The 17,914-nt window shown below is 21.7% G+C and overlaps 1 long non-coding RNA gene across 1 annotated transcript in view; it reads right to left on the bottom strand.

Annotated features, from left to right (window-relative positions):
* Positions 1–17,914, bottom strand: part of LOC102671331 — a 50,720-nt gene that overhangs the window by 25,197 nt on the left and 7,609 nt on the right. The window contains exon 2 of the long non-coding RNA XR_422612.2: positions 14,062–14,107. This is a non-coding gene — a long non-coding RNA (uncharacterized LOC102671331). The remainder of the gene's footprint in view (positions 1–14,061; positions 14,108–17,914) is intronic.

The following is a 17,914-nucleotide window of genomic DNA, read 5'->3' as shown; positions in this document are numbered from 1 at the left end:
TCTCTCTCTCTCTCTCTCTCTCTCTCTCTCTCTCTCTCTCTCTCTCTCATGGATTCAGTTTTCTCTTATCCCCGTTGCCAACCACGACCCACCACCCTCCGTGCTGCCTTTTCCTGCGAACTTCGACGCATCATTTCAGCTTGGAAAATGACGGAGTTGAAAAGGAAATCTTGGTGAAAAGACCTCATTCCGTTTCATTTCTGTTTAATGCGGATTCCTCGCGACTTTCTTTTAGATGTCAATGTTAAATACCGCTGTTAATTCATACTTTTTCTTTTTTTTTTTTTACGTTAAATATAAGTAAATTCTTTTTTTTCGAGATGGAATAATATAGATAATGAGATAATTTTTAGAGATTGTTATAATTTTTCCAACGATTAAAACATAAAATTCTATATTCTATATACATATATTCTATATTCTATATCTATATACATCAATGATTTTTTCTCTAATCTTTTAATCTGTAAATAATTTTTTTTAATGTTATATATTATTTCATATTAATTTACATAAACATTTTTTTTTGCTCGATAAATTTTTAACACGATCTATTTTCTTGTTTTTTTCTTCGTTTATTATATATTGTTGATTTGTTGATTTATTGATTTATTGATTTGTTAATTATTTATTCGGAATTTCACTTTTCTAATCTATTTGTATTTCATTTTTTTATATTAAAACATACTTTTCCATAGATTTTTTGATATGTATAAATAATACATATAGAATGAATAGAATATAATTTATATAATACTAATAATAATACTAATAATAATTATACAAATAATAATAATACTAATAATAACATAAAGATATTGCATAATCAGTGATTCTGATATCTAAATGGATGAAGTATTCTTCACTCTTCTAAAAAAATCAATATTGTTACTTTTTTTATCTATTTTAATTCAAATTTAATTCAAAACATTGTTTTATCTTATATTTTTATATTAAAAGAAAAAAATGATGATGGATTGAATATTATAAACAATTTAAATTCAATATGTTATTACTTATTTTATTTATAATATTTGTTTTTTTAAATTGATAACATTTATTATAATATTTGTTCTTTTAAATTGATAAACAACATTGATAATTTTTAATATCTATTTATTTTAATTATATTTCCATATATTCTATAGCAATGTCAGTCTCTTATCTCATCCTTTTATCATTTAATTCAAAAGGAGTGTCACTAATCATCCACGGTCATAAAATCATGTTAATTTTGTAAATTTTCCTTGCCTTATATGGAAGAACAAGGTAAGTTATTTAAATGTAGAAAAGGCAATCGCGATTCTGAAAAGGTTGGGAAGCACTGTTACAAACGATGAATAATAATCAGAGGATGCAAAAGAGAAAGAGAGACAGAAAAAGGAAGCACAGCCAAAATGAAAACATATCCAACATAAATACATAACTTCTTAGGCAACAGTTCGTTCAGTTAAATGATAATTGGATTTTTCGTTAATCGAAATTCCAATAATCGATCGTTCCATTAATAGGAGTTCCGATAATTGATGTTTTATGTATTATATAATATTAATAATGCATTTATTGTTTAAAGGAAATTTCGTTTTGAAAGAATTATCACCAATTTTATTTTTAATTCTATAGTTTATAATTTAATAATATTGTATAATTTTTAAAATTTTTCTTAATAATAAAATTTCATATCTTCATGTAACATTTTATATTTTGTATTCGTATTTTTTTTCTGTCGTACATTAATAATTTGTTGTAATTGCGTAAGTTAAAGTATTTATTATTTATTTGTCAGTTAACCGATTTTGATAATTAATATTTGTGTAATGCTTAAAATTGATTTTGATTTCATTTTGGTTAATATTGAGAATATTTTCATAAACCTTATGATCTCATCAAAACATACTATTAATAAATCTTCCACTATTAGGTAACCTGCATAGAATCTACTTCTGCATATCTAATGTTATAGTAGCCAAATATAGAAACAAGTGATGAAATTAGAAATACTTTCGATATAAGTAACTGTAATAGTTCTAACTGTAAGTACAATCGAATTGATTCTACAAGTGAAAAATGTAGAATAAAATTTTTTCATTGAGTTTTCTTTTCGAGTAAAAACAAGTTTGAAAAATGTTCAAGTGCATTAAGTAATTAAAATTGGCTATTTAGCTGATTCGATACGAATGAATCATAGATAAGTGATAAGGTTACTACGTAGAAATAAGCAAAAAAGTAAAAAATACAAAAAAATGAATTTTTCATTTTATATTCTTATTGCATATCTTTCTACGTAAAATTTCTACTCTGTTGGAGAATAAAATGCATTTTTGCTATTTCTTGGAATTTTAATATCATATTATTCTTATTTTATATTGTGAAAAAATTTTAATTTGATTTTCTATCTATAAACTGACACATTGATCGTAAAGATGAATAATTATTCCAACATTTTTTTCATAATGTTTCTTAATAATTCTAATTAATAATTCTATAACGTATAATGTCATTACGTATAAAATAAAAAGAAAAATAATCCAACGTTTACACGCATAGCATGATTTGATACGAGTAGAATAGCGAAGTTATTTGGTTTAATGGAATGGAAAACAAAAAATAATTTATAATTCTGAAAATATTAATTTTTCTTTCTTTTTTTTATTCACATTTATTAAAACTTTTTTTTATATTTAGTATGTATTATCTATTCTAAAAATTATGAATCATTTTTTTTGTTATATTATTTCTATAGTATTTAATGTGTAAAAATATATTTAATATATAATTAAAGATATACTATTTAATAGTTTCATAATTAAAAAATTAAAATATAGATTGTTAGATTATTAATTAATATTAGTGTCTGAATATTTTTGGAAGTTTATAGAGAATACTGTTCCAAAATGTTCAATACATTTCATAACTTGAACACAGGTAAATCTGAATATTTATTTTCTATTCTGTTCAGAACTGATTTTTATATTTCTATTCATTCTGATAGTCTATCTTCTCACTTCTGATTAAAAATTTCAATAAAAATTACTTACACATTTGTAGTTTGCCACAAAATTGTCTCAATCAAAATATTTCCAATACTTTTTATTTTTCTTAGAACAAAAGAAAAATATTTGCTTCAATATTTACATTGAGATTAAAGAATGAATCTGATTGTTTTTTTAATAAATTTGATTGTTCTATTATACTTTCGACTGACTTATTATTTTATTTAAAAAATATATATATTTTTGGAGCTTAAATAACACTTAAATTTATGTAAATGTCTAAAAAATGATGAAATATTTAGCATTGTAATACTATTGACTGTTATAAAAATAAAACAGAAGTATACAGCAATATTATACGAATTTCCTTAATTAAATTTGATTATACATATTCTTATAATTCCACAATTTTCTTATTCTTCTAACTTAAATCCACATAAATATTTTCTCAAAAATCAAAAATACGTCTCAAGAATCGTCATTTTGAAGCAATTAACGAATGTTTTTAAGAAGATTAAAATTTGAATAAAGTTTCAATAGAAATATTTTAACAATGTCATCAAGAAACAAATGAAGATAATATATTTCTTTCATAAAGAAAAAAAGATTTATATTTTTCAGACATTATCTATGGATATATTTATTATTACCATTGTATTATTTATCATTAAAATTGTAGTTATATAAATAAATTCCAGATCAGAATTAAATAATTTATCAAAATTACTCTGATATTTATTAATATAACTGCATGATTGCAAATGATTAAAGATACGAATAACCGCATATATGTATGGTTACATTCCAATTACGACCATTTGTAGATCAATATTCACCGATCGAGAGATTGTGAAAAAACATATTTAACCTAGAAAAGTTAATCTAAAGCTTAATGATATGTTATTTTAAAAAGAAGAAGTTAAGTAAATATAATGTGAATTTTTTTTTATCTCTTTTTTTTATCTCTTTCGTCAAATGGGCGTTTTCTTTCAAAATATCGAGTCTCACTTATCAGTTACGCCCATTTTGTGTTATTCGATTAGTACACACAGGATGTTCGAACAAAATGCTGTTAAGTTAAAAAATTTAAGGGATGATTCTAAAGCCTAAAATAAAAATGGAAAAATGTGTGTCGAAGCTTATTTTTCAAATTAAAATGTTAATTTTGCATTGAATAAAGCAAAAAGGAGATAGAGCTATTTTATCTTTCTTTTTGTTTTTTACCTTAGTGCAAAATTAAAATACTCGTGATTTGAAAAATAAATTCCAATTAATATTTCTGTATACGAACGTTTCTGTTTGCATTTTCATTTTTTATTAAATTCGTCCAAAATCTCTGTACATTATCACGAATGTTTGCACAAAGATTTAATTTTAATGGTACACGAGTACATCCATATTGGATAAATGATTAATTTTGAAATAATGATAAATATAGAATCGTCTCGTAAAAAAATGATAAATTTCTCGTAAAAATCTAATCTCGTAAAAAAATAATAAAAATGATAATATTTTTTATTATAAAAGTTGAAAAAAGAAACGAAAAATATATTTTTTAACAAAGAAATCAAAAATCTTGTTATACTCGATGCAAATGAATTAAAACATTGCACGAAATTGAAATTATTTTTTCTTTTAGTTTAATTATTATTTCGTTTATATCTGTTTCACAAACAACATGTTCGTTAAAACATCATTTTAACAACTAAACTACAATTTAAGTAATAAATCTCAATCAATATGTATTGCATATATTATTGTTATATTATATAATGTATTATATATAATGTATTGTTATATTAATGTATATAATTTGTTATATAAATTAATTAATTATTTTTTAAAAAATAATATTACTGGAATTTTAATAATAGTATTTGCTATTTTATTAAATACTGTAATTAATTGCTATAATTAATTTAAATTTACAGTAGATGTATTTATTCTACATTTGATTTTAATTAAAGCAAATAAATATATACTTTCATATAAAATTCTTTCATATAAATACTTTCAATAAAATTCCATCATTAAAAAGTTTAATATTGTTAATACTTTTAAGCTCATACTCGTGATACAAGAATAATAAATATAAATAATTATTTGTTTATTTTTTTCCTCAGTTCCAAAAATTATGGTAGTTTATTATCAAACTTATGTAAGATATATTTATCATACTTATCTACTTTATCATTATTCGTAATTACTCATAATTTATTACAAAGAATTTATTATAAAAATTTGAAAACAAAATTTTTAGGTGTTAAAATGTTAAATAAATGTAAATTTATTAAGTGTTGCATGAAACATAAATATAATAAATATCCAACAATTTCATGGAAGAAAATATTCAGCTATAAATTTTGGATTTTTTATCTCCTAATAATTTATTAATCAATAATTTATTTTATCAAAAAATTTATTTTTATAAAAAAAATGTAAATTAAATTTAATTTTTAATTTAATTTCATAATTATTTAAAATTTGTGATTTTATTTATGTTCAATTAATCATGTATATAATAAATAAATAAATAAATTTATAAGGTATTATAAATTTTACTTGTTATCAAAATTGTTAAATATAAACTTATTTTTATCAAATGATTTCCTGGTTTATTTTAATTACTAATAAGCAAATGGAAATATCAAAACCACAACGATAACATTATTTTTGTTATCCGATATAACATTATTTCTGCATTGATTTTAAAATGTGTATTTCTTTAATATTTATCTGTATTTTTTTTATTTATAGAAAAAGAAAAAAGTACAAGAACTAATAAAAATAAGCAGAAAATAAAAGAATAAATATCAAATGAGAGATTAATCTCTTCAAAATCTTCTTTTTAATCTTTTAATAATTAATATTACGTATAATATTACGTGCAATATAGTAAATAATACTTTAGTTGTTATTATTACAAGAACTAATAAAAATAAGCAGAAAATAAAAGAATAAATATCAAATGAGAGATTAATCTCTTCAAAATCTTCTTTTTAATCTTTTAATAATTAATATTACGTATAATATTACGTGCAATATAGTAAATAATACTTTAGTTGTTATTATTACAAGAACTAATAAAAATAAGCAGAAAATAAAAGAATAAATATCAAATGAGAGATTAATCTCTTCAAAATCTTCTTTTTAATCTTTTAATAATTAATATTACGTATAATATTACGTGCAATATAGTAAATAATACTTTAGTTGTTATTATTAAATAACTATTATTATTAACTATTATTATTATTAAATAACTATATAATAAATGAATATTTTTTATTATTATTAATATTACTTATCGTTAAATGTTATTAATTTATTATTAATTTATTATTAGTAATAATATTACGAATGAAAAAATATATTTTTTATTTATTAACTCTTTTACTAAAATTAATAATTAATAATTTAATACTACTAATAACTATTACGCATTTATAACGTAATTAATATCAATTTAAAAATAAATAAAAAAAGAATTATTTCTAAAAAAAATTTTGTTTTTTATTAATAATAATTACGATAATATAATAATATGGATTATAATAATTTATAGAAAAAATAAACTGAACCTAATTTTCAAAATAAAATATTATTTTGTAATATTGAATTAAAAAAATTCATTAAAATTGATTAAATAAAAATCAATATTTTCTTATACAGACTTTAATATTCTTCAATTCTTTCGTGTAAAAAATATAGTATTACATTAAAAAAAAAAAAAAAAAAACAAAAATTGATTTTGAAATTTTCAAAATTTGCATTGATAAAGATATATCATTATATAATATTCCGCTTTCGAATCATGTAATTCTTATATAAAAATCTTTTTATATATTTTAAAAATTATTCGAAATAACTTCGATTTATATAATCTAATTGAATTTAAGTTCTAATAGATTTCACAGTAATTATAGAAAAACTAAAAACTCTATAATTATACGTATGATTTAGAATGCATGAATCGCTTTAAATAAATATCGTGCATTCATCAACCGATAAATTTATATTTAAATCCATTTAAATCTTAAGTATATTGAAATTTAAAAATTCATTAAAAAGCTTTGAAGATATCAATAATAGTAAAGTCTCGATTGGAATCATTGAAAATCTCAATCGTCTTACTCGCATTATTCATTTTATCAATTTGATTTCGACACTTCGCGAAGGGTGTTAGATAGATAGTACAAGTAAAGCAGATTGACTCTCAAGAGTTTCGAATTCCTTTGAGACTTTCGAGATATTATTTAATAGACTATTTTAATAGACTATTTCGAGAGACTATTTATTGAAACTTTCAATAAACGAAAAGTTCGAAAACGATCAATTTTAGAGATTTCAAAATTTTAAAAGAAGGTTTTTGAAAATCTTTAAAAGATTTCAAGCATAATTTAAATACAATCTATTATTATTTATATATGTATTCTTAAAATAGATATCTTTCTAAAATATAATATTATATAACATAAAATTATATCATTAATAAAATTGAGATGATAAATTGAGACAATCTGTAAAAGATTAAGAAGCGAAAATAGAAAAAAAAGAAAGACCTAATTTAATACAATGTTTAATAGTATACTCCTAATGTTTCGAAAGGGTCAGTTGGTAATTAGCTGGAAGAGGTTGGCATATTGCGCATCAAGTTTCTCAAGGAAACGGAGTTGCCACGGATTAGAGCAAGTTGTGTACACAAATGTGGCACGAAGCTAGGTCAGACGTGCAATTTGTTTCTTCAGGGTCGTGCGCGGCCACCACGAAATAACCTCGAGAGTTTTTCTAGCATCGTGACATAGACGCGTATTTACTTATTATTCGTGAATGTACGAGGTATAATATAGGATATATCCGAAATCGTGATACGAATTAACCGAATGATGTTTTTAGATGCAAAAATAATAATGTCGAAAAAGAAGAAAGAATAGTTTTTTTAAAATTTCGTTTTCAAACAGATGAAGTTTGAAAAATTTTTATAAGTGAAATTGGTTTAATATTGGTTTTTATAAGTGAATTGGTTTATTTCTAGATATGGTTAGTTACGAATAAAAATAAACAAAACGTATGGAATAAAATCTTTTCATTTAGAAAAATTAATTTTCGAGAAAATTGCATTTGATTGTACAATTTTTAAATATTGGTTCGATTGTTGATATTTAATATCGATTTTCTTAAAAAAAAAAAAAAAAAAACAAAATTTTATGTTTTTTTTTAAATTCCACAATTAAATTGAATATTATTTTCTTTTTTTTAATTTATTTTCGATAAAACTTAATATAATCTCATGTTTACTTGGATTTTCGTGAGAAATATTACGAACTAAACTAAATTATTTCTATGATATAGTAAACTTAGCAGTAAATCTATATACTAAACCTAACTCAAACTTGATACAAATTTAATCATCAAACTTTATCATCATAACATAAAATCAAACTCTTAAAAAATACACAGGATGTTAATATATTCGTGGAGAAAATCGAGAAGAAAAAAATACGAAAGTTGGAACAAAAATGTTGATTAAGATTTATTTATCAAATTATAAACAATTATAGTTTGTATTGGATGAAACGAAACTTAAATAGAGATAATTCTATCTTGTTTACACTTACATCTAAGTCGATCTTAAATTGCTTATAACTGAATAAATAATAAATATAATAATAAATAATTAAAAGATCATAAAAAAATATTTTATTATAATATTTAAAAATATTATTTATTTGAAGAAATTGGATTGAAAAAAGAAACTTTATAATTATCCAGAATTTTTCCAATAATAACGAGAAATTTCATTCAAAATTCGATTTAATTATATATAATTGAATCAGAAAAATAAGAAGAATATATATTATTTATGCAAAACACATGCAATATGAAAAATATATAAAAATATATATAAAAAATTAAATTTATTAATAAATAAATTTCGACCAACAGTTTTTATATTGCAACTTTCGTCTTCTTCTCTAAACTATTCAATTCTTCAAAAACGAATATATTAACATTCTATCTATTGTTAAGAGTTATTATTTGCGGACATACAGATAATACTTCTGCACTTTTGCTAAAATTAGGAAAAAACACTTTGTATATGATATATACAATCGAGGCGAATGCTTTTAGAAACCAGAAGCTAACCTATTCTTGCGTCAAGTTTGTACAAGAACGTTGCGGATGGAAACAAACTATACTACCGAGTTCAGTAAATTTGCTTTTTTAACTCTGCAAGCAATGACACAGTGAATTTCCGTTTTCACGCAACGTCAAATATTAGTATGCATATATTAAAAAATATACATCAAATTTTTTCCAACAATTTTGACTTTTGACAAACGAAAATCATAAATCTATATTTCATGTTTATCTAAGATATGAGACAAGAATATACATATATACTTATATTGAAATTTAGTGATACATATATATTAAAATATAAGTAATTATTAATGTATAGTAAAATTTGAATATTTAAATGCATTTAGACAAATAATTTGTGACAAATAAATATAATTTTCCAATTTGTAAGTAATAATAAGAAGTAACATGATTTTGATTATAATCTTTAAAAAGTGTAATTATTAATGTATAATAAAATTTGAATATTTAAGTGCATTTAGACAAATAATTTGTGACAAATAAATATAATTTTCCAATTTGTAAATAACAATAAAAAGTAACATGATTTTGATTAATCTTATTAATAAATTTGATTCATATATGTATAATATACCGTTTTTCTGACAAATTTTTTAAATTTACAATGGCAGTTGTGAAATGAATAATATCACGGTTATTTTTAAATTGATATTTTTTTTGTTTATACTTTATTATAATGGTTGCTATAAAATGTGTTTTTAATGATTTATTAACGATAAAATTTAATGAGCAAAAAAAGATAATAGTAAATAATAAAAAAATTTTTTTCCACATTCGTCACATCAAGTTTAGAGAAATATTTCGAGATCTATCGTCGAATTTGTTAAAAATACAAGAAATACAAAGAATTACATTTAAGATTTTGTCGTTATTGAAAATCTATCAATGAAAAAATCATGAAATTCAATCCTTTTAACTTCTTTTTCGTTGTCGCTTAATTAAACCTTATCGTATAATAATTATTATCCTAATAGTTGTGAATAATATTTTAGAAAAATTTCAAAAATAAACAAAAACAAAAGATATGAGTATCTGTCGAAAGAAAAATCAAATATGATGATGACATTAATAATTAGTTATTATAAAATATTTCTTATATATTATTATTAAAATAATATTAAAAAATTAAAATATCGAACTTGATTATTTATCAATATGATCTTTTAAAACAAGCATTTAAAATTTGTTATATTCAATTTATGTAAATTTTGGAAAGTCTGGAACATTGGATTAATTCAATTTATTCAAACGAAGAAATTTAATTTGAAACTTAATTTGAAACAATTTGAAGATCAAATTGTCTTTAATTTGGAACAGATTGTATTCCAAGTTCACTATACTATAATATTACATTAGAAATACACGAATACAGTAATTACACACATGTATACATGTATCTTACACATATATAATCAAGACCATGACCTTTAACATTTAATCAATTAATTGCATATTGATGTAATATTTTCAAGGTAACAAGATAACAAGTTAAACATGTTCGTTAGCAAGACAGTAATTTATTCTGCAATTTATAGTAATTTTCATTATTAACGTTTCCAAGACATTTTTAATTTTATTAACTAAACATTTAAACTCGATAACATCGCAAATTAATTAAATTGATCGTAACCATAATTTCGAAAAACAATTAGAAAGAAAATTACTTTTGATACTATCATCGATAAGAATAGATTGCGTGACTATATAATTCTTGACATGGTAAATAAAAGAATTTTATTGATGATTTATATCTATTATCTAAATATGTAATATTCGCTTTTTTTTAAATTAATAATCACTTTCCTCGAAACAAGTGAACGACCGTAGGATAAAAACGCATTAATATCAACGTCGCGTGAAATCACACGTTATAACGTGACATTTGTAGTGTGAGCCGCAGATTAATTTCCATTGTCTCTTTTTATCTTCTAGTATTTAATGTCGCATTAACTGTTTACCTGTAATGTTATTAGTAACATAAAGAAGGATTATAACTTATAGGTTATAAGTACAGCGAAGAATAAAAGTTTTCATACGTTATCTTATAAGGAATTTTACTTAAAAATTTTAATTTTAAATTTTAATTTTGTATGTGCGTAATTTTTTTTAAAACGGGGATAAAATTCTCAAAGTTTCTGCATTTTTTCATTTTATTTTTTTTTCTTACAATAACGATAAGTACGTCTATAATTCCTATAATATGATATTTCGCTGAATAATTTAAAAATAATAAATAATTAAAAAAATTTTAAAATCCATTTAGAAATAAAAAAAAGTTTATTTTTTGAAATAAATTTTTTATCTTTAATAAAACTTGGTGAGTATGTAAAATGTTATGAACCATTTATATGAAGCCCTTTTTTCCTCAGCAGAATATCAGTTGAAAGAATATCAAGACTCAAAGTTTTAGGGTTCTTTAAATATTCTGTAATGACGTAAGATAGAGAAAAGTTTCAAATTACAAAATGTTCAAACTTACTGTTCTATCATTTATCTGTTATAAAAAAAAAAAAATTCTGAGACAAAGTTGTATTTAAAACTTGATAAAATGTTAAAAATTTTAGGGGTTAATTTTACCCTTTCAAAAGGATTATATAATATAAATATAATTCCATGCATAACTCATTATATTGCATATAAATTTTCATCATTTTGAACTCAATACATTTCTTTATAAAATCATATATCCACTGCAAACAAATTATAATAATGCTATCCATGTTATTGCACATAAAAGAAGATTTCATGTAGAAAAAAAATAGAAGATCCACATATACAATATACGACCTATCAGAAATATAATTATTCTCTATTATATTTTAAATATTCTCTTTTTATGTAAACATTCATTTTCATTTTATTTTTTAAATTATTTATAAATAAGTCTCAACCAAAGAGATATTTTTGTCCCTTTCAATCTCTATCTGTCCCACGAATACGTTAACAGCTTTTACACGTCTTATTCTATATCCCTCTTCTAATCCAAAGAACTACTATGCGAGGTTTCATATCGCGTTACCAACATTGTTGACCTTGACCGCGATGTCATTTTTGATCCAGTCAACTTAGCTACCAGGTAATTACATAACGAAAGATAAATTAGATCTAACAAAATAAATTTGGATTCATGGGTCACTTTTTAAACCAAGTGCAACGCACTCCGTGACTACTTCAAGGGTAAACATTATTATCTATATATACCGTGCATATCGCTAAATACACATAACACGCGATAAAATTCTTAATCATGTGTAACATGATAACAGGTGATTTCACGTGATGTATCTAATAATAACATACCTTTCTGCATTAATTGTACAGAAAATGATTAAGGGAAATAAAAAAAAAAGAAAAAAAAAAAATATGTTAATTTCACTACACGTAGCGAGATCTTAACTTTTTCTGCGTTCCTTATGCACGACAAACAGAGTCACAGTCGAACAAGAAAACTCGAATTATACCAGGATTACTGCGAAACTGCTACATTATCATAAATTGCACGTATCCTGCGGGTACAGTCATGGCAATCACGCACACACACGTTAACAATGAGAACGAGAACTTCTTATTGAACTAATAACGCAATATTCCGGTTAATCTGTTAAAATATTATTTGCACGATATACTGGCTCTGAAGAAACGAAGAAAGAATTGCTGGAAATAAGATGTGTGTAAATTACAGTTGACAGATTATACGTGGAATTTTTTTTTTTTAACAGATTTAACGTGGTATGCGTTAAACAAATTGGTGTTTCTTTCTGGAGAATTTTTTGAAAAATTTTGTAATTGTTTATTTCTTATTTTGTGAAAAATTTATGTTTAGAATAGATAATTATAAATATCAATTATTTATTATCACTTATTCTATATAATCAACATTCATTCAAATTGAAAGAGATTTTTCTATGAAACTATAGATTTAAAAAAAAAAAGAGAGAAAGAAACAAATTAATGCTAATGCTTATATTGATTGGTGAACACATTGTGCTTTTCGAGAAATTATTTTAACTAATTTCGTTTTGAAAAAATTTCTCGTTTTTTATTTTAATTTTTTTTATTAAAAAATTTTGTGTGCAAATTCTCTTGTATACAAGATTAAATATTTATTGAACGTTTTTTATGATTTTAATAAATATTGTTAATATAATACATTTTTTTTAATTTTTAAATATTATTTTTCGAGAAATGAAAAATATCGAAAAATTAAAAATTCCATAGACAATGTTTCTTTAATTAAGATTTTTTTTATACGTATAAAAATGAAAAAAAAAATTTACAAATGAATAAATATTTTCTTTTCCTCTGTATTTTAATTAATTATTTTAATTTTTTAATCTTCTAATTAATTTTCTAATCTTCTTTTTATTGTAAGAATATACAATACACATGTAGTAACATATACATTGGACATAGACTAATAAAAATATAAAATACAGAGAGAATGCAAATTTTTTATTATTTTTTTTTTTCCTACAAAGTAATTTTCCAAACAAAGCGAATTTTAAATTCTTTTAAATAATTAAGTATCCGATGTAATGTTACATTCTTCGAAAATTACTTTGAAAGAAAAAAAAATAAAAAATTCGCAATTTTATATATTATCTTAACGAGTTTCATTATTTTCTTATTCTATTGTGTAATATGCATATCTATTTATAAAATAATATAAAATAAATCTTCTGATCAAAAGTAGATTATTGTATTGTATATTTAAGAATTGACAAATGAACAATTTAAATAAAAAGTTCAGAAGATATCTTTAAATTTCACAATATTTATTTTTTCTTTCAAATTGACTGTGTTATTTCATGTTAAAATTTAATAAAAAATATAATAGATATTTTTATATAAAAATTATTAATTAAATGATTATAATAGTTATTTATAATAAATTTTAACTTACTGAATTAATACTGGATGATATCATCAATCGAATATCCCTTCAGCAACTGAAACAAAATTATTAAATCATTTTACTTTCTTTTTCTACTATTTGTTTAACAATTTATATTTAATATTAATAGATCAATGATAAGTTAATAAAAAATAAAAACTACTAATGTCGATTTATATATAAAAATAATAAAGAATAAGGAAAAATTCAAGCTATCAGCAATGATAATATATATAACTTTTGCATTATCTTAATGAATATGTATAATGGAAAATTTATAGTAGATGACGAAGAAAAACAAGATAATCTATAATTAAGGAAAATGAAACTAATTATTATAATTCTATGCCAATATTATAGGATAACATTTTTTTTTTCTTTCAATAATGATACAATCATAAAGGTAAAAACATGTATGAATATTTATTATAAACAAAGATTATTATTTTTCTTAAAAATATATGTTTTAAACTCCGAAAATTAACTTTATTACAAAAAAAAAAAAAGATAAAAAGTAGAATTATGAAAAATTTAACTAATCATATAAAAGTTGATTTATATACAATTTTATTAAGAAACTTTAATATAGTGAATTTTAACAATATTTTTAAACATTAACATCAATTTAATGTTATTTTGTACGAATAATTGTCTATTAATTTGTGTATTAAACGATCGATGTGGAAAACAATAACAATATTGTATAAAAAATTGAATCATCGAGAAATTTTAAATAAATTAATAATTATAATCTTAGAACTCTCCATTGTAATTTCATCTGATTATCTAAATTGAATATAAAAATTAAAATATCCACTTGTATTCCTTCTATTCTCATCTAAACGATCTCAAACTCTTGAAAGGTAACGTGTATAGATCGAATTTTAGAAAGATTAAATTGAAAAAGCTCGCTTTATTTTGATCTTTTTCCACTTATTTCGTCCATTCTGTCATCGATTGCTCTTGCAATTTATAAAATATTTCCCTGGAACGGATAAAATCTACTTTATAAAATGTAAAAGGTGCATTCTAAGTATGGCAGCAGAGGCGATTTCACGGTAGCTTCAATTTGGACCAAGTCCAAGTCGAAAATCGATCGATCTTTAAAACGTATATGCTTACTCCAAACTTATTGGACAATATCGTGAACAAAGTATCGCTCTAATGTCGAAAATATTTTCGATATAAATCTCCTCTTGATAAAAATGAAATTTATTCAGGATGAAATTGATCTCATCTCGAATATACCAAAATTTATTATTAAAATCATTAAATATTGTATTCAAATATTATATATGATTATATGTGGATTTAGTGCAGGAATCCATAATAATAATGTTAAGAGATATTGAAAGTTTTATGAATATTAGCTTCAATAGAAGAATTTTTTAATATAACTTATTAATTACTTATAAATATAAATATGGAGATAATGCATCTGAGGAAATACTTTATTTTTTATTTTATTTTATATTTAGATATGAAAATTGAATCGAAGAAAAAAATTATTCTATATTTTTATAAACAATAATTTTATAAAAAAAACTAAAAATAACATTTACAGTTTAAATTTCAATTTTTATATTTCTTATTTTTTTTTTCTTTTGTATATTTGAGTTTCTTCTAAATATTGTGTCATATATACTTACAAAATGTAATAAATAGTAATGTGAAAATTATATCTTTGAATTTTATCACTTATTATAAAACCGTATGAATAATAATTATGAGCAATAAGCAAAAAAAAATATAGTATAGGGGATTTTTTTTACACAGAAATTAAAATACATAAGGAAAACGATTATTTCCATATCATTTAAAATAATAATATTTTCAATCTTATCCAGTAACTTCTTATTCATTCATTTTTATTACTTTTATTATTCAAATTTATTAATTAAAAAAAAAATTTTACATTATTTGTTATTAAAATTTGTAAAATTATAATTATATTTTTTACATAAAAAAAGTATTAATAAGTTATTCATATTTAATTGATTTAAGAACATATTACAAAAACTTGTTTTCCTTGAGAAACTAATAATGAAAATTACATCCATAATAAGAATTATTATTATTCTTAAGACGAATTTTATTTCTATAATACAGTTTCCTCTCGCATTGAATCCTTCAATTTGCACTCGAGTTTCTTCTCGAATATCTTTAATAATTTCGGATTTTTTTGATTTCTTGCAAATATGTAATAAATCAACGGCTCTTAATCTTTGATCCATGAACCCTTAGGAGGTCGCAAAGTCCTCAGACATAAAAGTGAATTACTGAGATAAAGTATGTGATATTTATTGATTCATTTATAATAAATCTCTTTCCTCTAATTTGAAACATTATAGTACACAATTTGTTGGTTTATAGTAAAACAATTGATTTTAATTTATATTCAGTTATTGTTCAAGTTTTAATTGGCTTCTATAACTTTATATCTTTAATCGTTAATATAATAAATTCTAAATGATTTTATATTTTATAAATTAAATTAATTTTAATAAAATTAAAAATTGAAAATTTATTAGTAATAAAAAGAATTTGAATTTTTCAATATTCTTTCTTGAATTATAAAATAATTAAAAAGAATCGCGCAGAAAAAAATAGAAACTGTTGTATCATTGGATAGTGGTCTACTTTTTATAATTGAGAATAAAAAAAGAAACACGTTACATGGAGGAAAGATGAAAAGAAAAAAAGGACGGTTAAAGAAATACGTAAATGGAAACTCGTTCTCGAATGAACTCGGTCCTCGAATGAAAAGGACGCGACGATTTCAAAACATTTAAACGAACACAAATGTAACATAAGCAAATGGAAATATAACATATATATGTATTTCGTTGAAATGTTAGATCATTTTAGATGCGAGAATGTCGTAGAGATGAAACGAGATTGATTTCTACATTAATTATATATTCTAAATTAAAAATGAATTTATTTAATTCTCAATGAAGTTACTACATATAATACATACAATAACTTGTATATACAAAGCATTAATATAATCATGGAATATCATTAGAAGATCGATTCTAGAGCTCGAAATAAATACAAAAATTGGTGTGCAAAAATATCGGTTGAGACTTATTTATTAAATTATAAAGGCAATTTAAGTTTGCGTTAAATAAAATGAGACGAGAATACAGTACAAGGGCAATATAATAAAGACAAAACGATTTCGACTTTGATTAATTGTAATTTAACAATAAATAATAAATAAGTGAACTTTTGTGTTTGTATTTTGTTTTAAAATTAATCCTTCAAATATCCCACGAATATATTAAAATCTTGTATATGTATGAATTTGTTATCGTTATATTCAATTATCGTCACACAGTATTCGACCGTTTCATTTTGAATATGTAATGAGTTGAATATTTCCTTTTGCGCATTTGTTCGCGTAGATACTATGAATTACAATATTCAATTATTTATTATTTCAAGTTCTTATATAATAAAAGATATTTTTTATATTTTGGAAAATATTAAAACGTAAATGAATATAATAGTCATCGAAGGACAATATTTATAAAATGTTAATAATTTTTTAGATTTAATGCAGAACATAGAAAAAAACAACTAAAATAAAAACATGTAGAATAGAATAGAATTTTATAGTTTTCTATTCATTATAATAATAATAAATTGTTCTTTAAATTGACATTAGAGATTCTTTTATTCAGTAAATATTAAAGATAGATTGAAAATAGGTAGTTTCATTCAGAAATTCAGAATCAGAAACTTTCCTAATCAGAAATCCTAAACTCGAATTTCCAAAACTTAAAATGTTTATTTTTTGAATTTGTACATTAACTGCTCTTTTAAATCAGATATTGTAACAATATGTATAATTATT

The sequence above is a fragment of the Apis dorsata genome, unplaced genomic scaffold (genome assembly GCF_000469605.1).
Source record: "Apis dorsata unplaced genomic scaffold, Apis dorsata 1.3 scaffold_651, whole genome shotgun sequence".
Lineage (NCBI taxonomy): Eukaryota > Metazoa > Arthropoda > Insecta > Hymenoptera > Apidae > Apis > Apis dorsata.
The sequence above is the reverse complement of the archived record's forward strand: the minus strand, read 5'-3'. Positions and strand labels throughout refer to the sequence as shown.